This window comes from Grammomys surdaster, unplaced genomic scaffold, assembly GCF_004785775.1.
Source record: "Grammomys surdaster isolate TR1022 unplaced genomic scaffold, NIH_TR_1.0 347, whole genome shotgun sequence".
NCBI classification, from domain to species: Eukaryota; Metazoa; Chordata; class Mammalia; order Rodentia; family Muridae; genus Grammomys; species Grammomys surdaster.
Window position 1 is genome coordinate 1804777 of NW_021604766.1, and position 8663 is coordinate 1813439.

The following is an 8663-nucleotide window of genomic DNA, read 5'->3' on the forward strand; positions in this document are numbered from 1 at the left end:
ATCCTGCTGTGGCTGCCCCAAAGGCTAGGACTCCCAAAGACAAAGACCTCTAGCCCATCCTTTAAGGAGCCATCCTGCCAGTTTGAGTCCTGCTAGAAACTTCTCTCCATAGAGAGGCTGCACACAAGTAACATTAAAAATAACATTAAAAATTGTTGGTTTCTTAGAATTAGCAATAGTTTTTTCCAGTAGTCTTATTGGTAGGAACTATAGCTTGCCAGGTTGTGCTGCTTATCCCCATTGACATCAGAACTGGGGGTTTCTTCATGAGGCTCCAGTATATCTCCACTTGGGCAGGCTGCGTAGTGACAGGATGCACACAACACTCAGGAATCCAAACAGAAGTTTCAGCATCTTTAGGAAAAAACACAAACAGAACCTCTCACCTTGACTAATACAGGGTCAGGGCCTTTCCATTTCTCTAAGCCCAGTGCCTTCTGGGCTTGTTTCCAATGTCTGTCTTCTACAGACAATGCATCGTTAACCACTAATAAAAAATTTAAAATATACAAAATAAAGGATAATCTTGCATGAGGTGAAATAACCTCCCCCCTTTTTGTTTTTTCAAGATAAATTTTCAAAGTTAAATGTGCTCTTTCCACTATAGCCTGGCCTTTAATGGCTTAGCCATCTCTCCAGCCCTGAGTTACTAGTTAAACCAAATTTCTATTATCAAAGTTGAATTTTTAACCATACCCAATAAATACTTTTTTAACATAAAACAATGAAACAAAAACAGACAATTAACAGATTGGCACACCAAGGACAGACAATAGTCAGGAAAAGCAGAACTAGGGGTTTCTCTAGTAGGAGCCAGAGAGAAAGCAGAATGTGTCCCAAGAGGGCTCTGAATTGCAGTATAAGGATGAAAACATGATAAGCAGCATTTTCGCTGCATTGTCACTGATTAAACTCATGATATACTCATTATTCCAGTTATAGAGTGCCCACTCTGCCACCTGGAAGTGAGGGCTGGAAACACACTTGGCTGACTGTTGGAAAAGAGGCTCTATAATCTTACCAAATTCTGATGGTTCAATTACATCTAAAATTTCTTCTAATTCATTTAAGAACATTACTTCTTTTGGACTGTGAGTCTTTGGCCAGTATTTGAGAAGTTCCGTTACCACTGGGTCAGTGAGGGTGCTGTTCTTCTCTAAAAACTGCATGACACAGTATGTCAGCTTGGGATGGTAGACACACAGGGACCTCACTTTGTATAAGGACAGCAACACCTTCAAGAGGAAAATCTTGTGCTCTTCCTTTAATGGTAAGGCAAATCCATTAATTATACTTCCCAGGATCTCCAGCAATTCTGCTACGCCACTGTGGTGCTCTGTCTCATAGATAAACCTATAAGATATATTACTGATCTGTTTCCTGATGTAAGTCAGCAGGTCTAAGAACTTCACATAGATTCTGTGCTGGGTCCTTTTTAGAAAATCTCTTTCCCAAGAATCCTCACTATTAAAGAGTTCTAGAAGCTGCAATAGAAACTTCTGATCAATATATTTCTTTGCTATATTGGGCTGGAAATCTGGAGACTCTAAAAATCTTAAGAAAAATGCATAAACAAGCTGCAGATGAGGCCAAGCTGCCTCTAACATTGGTTCATCTCCTCCTGGGTCAAATTCTGCTCCAGTGGGATTGGAGGAAGGTAGTAAGGTTCAAAACATATTAACTGCAAACGTGTGGACGGCTTTGGGGTAAATGGGCTCTGTGATCGCATTCCGGTTGTGGGTGATATGTTCCACCATTTTGCTTAGTGCAGCTCGCTTTACTTCTTTCCATTTTAAGTCATTCAGTGGGTCAGAAGCAAAGTCAAAGAGGATACAACACTGACTTAGCTTCTGGATAAAAAGCTTCTCTTGACCCACAGGAGGATCATCTTGCAAAGATTGGAATTTTTGCAGTTCTCTATTATTGCTGAAGAGTTCTGCCATTTGCCTTTCTTCACAGGGACTATGATTTGCTGAGGGACTGGTTCTTTTATTTTAGTAGGTGTCAAAGACTGGACAGCTCCAAGGCTGTTTTTTCCTGCTGGCTATCTCTACTTCTGCTATATCTTTTCCTTCTTCTTTTGAACCTTTTCCACTTTTGACTAGTTTTGGTGGTTCTTTCTCATTCTTGCTTTTATTCGGTATCGCTGGTGGGGACTGTGGCCTCTGCAGCTCCTGCAGCCACCTGCCACCACTGCTGCTGCAGCAGCAGAAATGCCCTGATCCCGGCCATTGTGCCATCCAGGCTGCCAACGCCACCACCGGGGAACTGAGTAGCTCGTCTGCTCTCGCCTCCCCTTTTCCAGACTCCCATTCCCATTTTTTGAGGTTGTATTTCTTCAATTTTTTCTTTTCTAAAATTTCTTCCTCATCCTCAGAGCTGTAGCTATTCTCCACCTCATACAAGGATTCCTTACCTGCATCATTCCATGTCAATACACTTAGAAAGGAACTCACTATTCCCATGGTGCTACTCTCGTAGCACCGCTTCTCCAATACGTTCCACTCTCTGAACCAGTCCAGCCAGCTCCTTCCAGGAACGTCCCGTCAGGTCATCCTCTCTTTCCAGATCTCAGTGGAACCTCCACTTGACAGCACTGGCACTGTCCATGGTACCAAGCTCGGGTGTTGACCTGGGGGATTAAAGAACTACTCAGACTTGGGTCATTCGTTGTGAGAGAATGCCAATACCTTTACTGAGCAGGTTCAATATACACACCAAGCCAGGGAAGGAAAAATACAAACTCAGGAAAAAACAGGAACTCAACTGGGGGGCAATAGGATGTCAAATGTCAATTCCCTTCCTGGGGCACCATGCCTTAGTCAGGATGTTTTGATCCTAGAGGAACTGCAGAATGTTACTTAGTAGACAGCAGCATATGGAAAGGCTCAGCCAGGGCATAGCAGCCCTTTGGGGTCCTACACATAATTATTTTCATTGATCTCTATCATTTCTATAAGCATGGTCATAGCTGGGTATCCTTTTTTGAAAAATTATTTTATACTCCTCATTTTTCTTTCTTAACTTCATTAAGTATTCAACATAAAACGAGGCTTTCTCTTCTTTCTTCCTGCTTCCTAAACACTCATTTCCTCTTTATTTGACTTATTCCCATTCTTTCTTCCTTTACTTATTTTATAATTGCTTATTTTTAGATAGGGCCATCTCTCCCAATCCCCCACAAAAGGGTGCCCTAGAGCTTATTATGTAACCTAAGCTAATCTGAAACATAAAATAATTCTCCTACTTTAAGTAATCCAGAGATGGAAATATAGTTATGAACCACCATACCTGACTTCGTGGCTCTATTTCTGGTATGTTTACATTTTATCTGCCTTGAACATTAACAGAATTTGTTTACAACAGCATTGTTATTCCAGAATGGCATAGATGAAGTTCCATTCTCTTTAACATAACATGTAAGGAACAAGCTAATGTTTAAGGTGTGGGAATGCTTTATTTTATTCTGTTTCAACTGTCAACATGGCACAAGCTATAGGACCTTGTGAAAAGGGAAACTCATCTAAGGAATTTCATATAGGTAAATTTGTGAGGCATTTTTAGGAAATCCCATACCATTTTGGATGGTGCCACACTTGGAGAGTTGGTCCTGGGTACTTTAAGAAAGCAGGCAGAAAAATTCAAGAGTAAAAAGCCAGTAAGCAGTGTTATTCCCATGTCTCTGCTTTTGTTCCTGATTCCATGTTTCTATCCTGCTTGAGTTCTTGCCATGACTTGATTCAAGTATGACTTTTTTGTCAAGGATGACAAGAAAGTATAAGTCAAATAAATAATTTTCCCAACAAGAAACTTTTGGACATGGCTTTCAATAGAGCAGTAGAAAACAAACTAGATGATATTTTTTATATATTTATTAGGAGTATTTTAATTTTGTTTCCTTATGCCTGGATGCTTGAACTTTTATATGTTTGATTGTTTTTTATTTGTGTCTCCTTAAAGGTAAAAAATAATGAGTGCATTTATTTTCTATAACACATTGCACATTTGTATTCAAATTTTATATATTTTCACATATATGTTTATACAAATATATGGGGCAGTGGGCTATGAGAAAAGGCCAGAAAGCTTGGTAGAAAGCTCTGAAAGCCCCGGAAACCTTGGTCTAAAGAAGGCCATTAGGATGGAAGGCCGCTTCGAGCTTTTCCAAAGTCATCTGGCTCTCTTAGCTTCTGCTCCCCACAACCCCTGGGCTGCCCATGGAGAAAGGAATCCAAAGAGCTGTAACACTTGCTTGCCACCTCAGTGGCGCACTGAGACACGGTTTAGGAGGCAGGAGCAGAAGCGGACTCTCCAGTCTGCTCCAAGCTCTCCCGGGCTCAGCTGGAGAGACTAAGTCGGCCCCACCCTGCGCGACTGAACAGTGTGCTCCAGGACAGCCACTGCGCTCCAGTTCGCACCTTGACCCACATCCTCAGTTCATTGAGTCCCACCGGGAAGTGCCGTAGTGCCCTGCTCACGCAAGCCTAGACCCACATCCTCCGTTCGCCAGTGGTCTGCGCTGTTGAGTCTCACTGGGAAGTGCCGCCCCTGCCTGCCCTGGCTCGTGCAGGCGCCTCCTGCTGCAAGCATTGCCCAACATCTGGCGCCCAAAGTGGGGCTTTGAAAACCCACGCAACTACAAGAACCGAGCCACCCAACCCGCGAGGCATTACCAGAGCAGCTGCCGGCCTCTCTGCACCAAAGCTGCCAGCTGCACTTGGGCACCCCGTCTCTGTTCTGCTCTGCCTCCCTGATCATGGTTTCCTTATCAAAAACAGAAATACTCAAGAAGGGAAAAGGCTTCCTCATGGCTTTTTGCCAATCTTAGCTGTGATTTGGCAATGTATAGGGCCCTCTAAAATAGGTCAGACTGAGAACAATACAGTTTTTGACACTCCTCAGTCAAAAGAAACCAAATATCAGGGTCTCCAAAATCACCTTAGTCCAGACCTCGAAGCCCTTACCCAATTAATCCATCTATCCACCGCTTCCCCCTTATGACTTAGAGGAAATGCCAAACAGGCCATCTGCCCCTCCTAACCCCCTCCCCCATCCAAACGCAAGGATCTATTAAAATACCAAAGGATATCTCACCTGCCTTCTCCCCTCACTTCCCAAACAAAGAGAGATAAATCCCCTCGCCCTTCTCTAAGCCGCAAGACTGAGAGACCTTCAGAACCTGCAGATAAAATCCTGCCAAATTCCATAGTCCCTTATACTCCACCATCAATCACTCAACAGCTTTACAATTTTAGGGATTCTCATACAAAAACTAACCCTGCCTCCCATGCTACTCAGGAGTCTGATACAGAGCCTGTAACTCAAACTGCTCAAGCTTTCCCAGTTAATATCAACCCTACTCAAGCTAAACCAATTAAATGGTACCCACTCCAAGCCTCAGACCTAAAAGAACTCAGGCAAGCAGTGAAAAAAGATGACATTTATACACCCTGGACAAAATCTCTCCTGCAGAGCCATATTGCCAACTTAAATACCCCCCCCCCCAAGATTGGAGAGATATTTGCCGTTCCGCTCTTCCTGGCCCAATGTTCCTAGAATGGGAAGCCAATTTTCATGATGAGCATCTTCAACAAGTCAGGCAAAACCAGGAGAGGGAGGATGACATCTCATGGAGTTTTAAAGAGCTTTTTGTCCAGGAAGATTTCTCTACTGGCGCACAGCAGGCAACTCAGCCAGCGGGGTACTATGAGCAGGTCCACCTCTGTGCCATTCAGGCCTGGAACAGGCTAACTCCACCCTCAGGGTCACAAGACCCCACCTACTCTCTGCTCTCCCTCCATCAGAAGCCTGGAGAATCCCTATCCAATTTTATTCTCAGAACTAAAATGAGCTAAAAAGAAAAATCTCCAACCCCACAGCTAGAGACCTTCTTCTTAAAACCATTGTTTGGGAAGGTATGACTTCAGAGTCTAGGCTAGCTTTCCAGGGTCTCTGGGAAGAGCATCCTGACAGGTGGGTTGTGGCAACCCGAGAAATAAGAACCTCATAGCACCAGGTTGCATCGGTAGCCCAGGCATTTGTAGCATCAGTAAAGACAAAAGGAACCTGCTTCAAATGCAGAGAGGCAAGACATTGGAGGGACAAATGCCCACTAAACTCCCCTCCTATAACAGATTCCAATCCCCCAAGGCCATCTGTCCCTGATGTAGAAAAGGTTTCCACTGGAGGAGAAACTGTACCGCCCAATATAATAAGGATGACAAGCCACTAGAGTCTTTAAATGTCAACGGGGCAACCCTCAGCCCCGACAATAAGAGGGACAACCACTCCTGTAGAAGCCTTATGGGTGTCCAGGATCTCAGAAGGCTCCCACCCAAAGTTAACCATTAAAATAAATGATAAGCCATTCAAGTGTCTTATTGATACTGGGGCAGATCGGACAATCTTAAGGCAGCAAGAAGTCCCAAAAGACTGGCAATTGATCCCTGGGCTCCAGCTCCTAGGCATAGGGGGTATCTCTCACGTGTGTATCACCAAACAGACATATAGGTGGGAAGACCCGGATGGGGCTACAGGCCTCATAAGCCCCCTGGTGGCTCAAGTGGCCACCAATTTCTTGGGGAGAAATATCTTACAAGCCCTAGATGAGGTTCTTACCACCCAACCAGAAAGGGACCACATTAAGATAGAAGATATTACTTATGAAAAAAATAGTACCCAAGGAGACCCAAATAATCACCCTCCAAATCACCCCCAATTCTAGAGGCCACTGTAAGATTTGATACTTCCTGCCTTGATTGGCTCTCCGATGAAGCTGTCTGGGTCCCACAGTGGCCTCTATCAAGGGAGAAACTTAGAGCTCTCAAAGAACTTGTAGAGGAGCAGCTGTCTCTACAACACATCCACCCCTCCTGCAGCCCATGGAACACTCCTGTGTTTGGTATAAAAAAGAACTCAGGGGGGTGGAGACTATTACAAGATTTGAGGGCAGTTAATAAAACCATGCAAATCTGGGGCTCCCTGCAAAGGGGGCTACCCCGCATCTCAGCCATGCCTGCCAATGTTCCCCTATTAGCAATAGACATAAAAGACTGTTTCTTTTCCATCCCTCTCCACCCCCGGGACTGTGAACGCTTTGCATTTTCAGTGCCCCCCATTAACTCTGGCCAAGCCTCACAATATGAATGGACTGTTCTTCCCCAGGGAATGGCTAACAGTCCTACGATTTTCCAAGAGGCTGTAGCCACTGCATTAAAACCCTATTTGGACAAAGGACTCAATGTCTATCATTACATGGATGACATTCTTTTATGAGGGGACAAGTCTATCTCCCCCTCCCAACTTAAAGACCAACTAATACCTTCCTTATCTGCTCTAGGATTCAAAATAGCCCCTCATAAAATCCAACTTATTCTTCCCATTACAGTTTAAGGGACAGAGATCTCCCTTACTTCAATACGCCCCCTAAAACCCACCCTTTCCTTCCCTCAAAAATTAACTCTTGCCTCCCTCCAGAGCTTTTTGGGCAACCTTTACTGGCTTTGACCCTGGCTCCACCTCCCCACAAGCACCCTTCAACCCCTATTTAACCTCCTGAAAGGAGATAAAAGTCCCTCCTCCCCAAGGACACTGTCCCCAGAAGCCATCCAAGCCCTCAAAATGAATTTAGCCAATTCAGCCCTAAAAGATATGGCTCTTGCTAGATATGACCCAAGAATACCTGTACATTTCCTTATCTTTATCTCCTCCCCCACCCATGTGGGAGCCCTTTACCAGCCACATGGAGTGCTGGAATGGCTCCATACCCTGATGGGTGGTGCACCCAGAGTTTTAGATGAAGTGGATACACTCACCAATATGATTAAAAATGGCAGAGATAGAGCCCTACAAACCCTAGGAAAATAACCTGACGTTCTTGTCACCCCCTTCTCCTTCTCTGATGGTCAGTGGCTAATCAAAAATAATTCTCACTTTGCTATCAGCTTAATAGGGTTCCCAGGACAAATTGACAATCATTTTCCTGATGAAAAATGGGCCTCTGCCCTTCCTCTGTTACGGTGGCTACCCCCCAAACTATTCTCCAGAGAGCCCATAGCAGGAGCCCCCTCAATATTTACTGATGGGGGAAAGAGGGGAACCACAGCAGTAATATACCTCTTTCCTGAAGATGAGCCCCCTATCCTCCGATTCAAAGAGCTCCCACACCACTCCCCCCAATATAAAGAACTATATGCCATTTACCTAGCTCTGAAAGAAGTAAAAGGCCCCCTTAACCTCTTTTCAGGCAGTGTATATGCTGTCAATTTGCTTCCCAGGTTGCCAAGATCATTTATCAAACTAGATGACATCCCACTCTCACCTCTACGCATACAAGTTTCTGCCCTCCTACAGGAGAGAGCCTCCCTCATCTATATCCAACACATCTGATCTCATAGTCCCCTGCCAGGTCCTATATCTGAGGGAAATGCACTCGCTGACCAAACTGCCTCAACAGGTACAGTCATAGCCTCCACTGAGCAGACAGACCAATTTCATTCATGCACACATACAAATCTAAAGGGGCTTCATGCTCGTTTCCCCCACGTCCCCCTTGCTCAACTCCAAAGAATAATAAAAACATGTGCCTCGTGTGCTTCCCTTATTACCACCCCAGCTTTATAAACCATGGGCACTAATCCCTGAGGAATCAAATCTAATGCCTT

At 44.5% G+C, this 8663-nt stretch overlaps 1 pseudogene; it reads right to left on the bottom strand.

Annotated features, from left to right (window-relative positions):
- Positions 1-803: 803 nt before the first annotated feature.
- On the bottom strand, positions 804-2422 carry LOC114630864 (annotated as a pseudogene).
- Positions 2423-8663: the final 6241 nt, after the last annotated feature.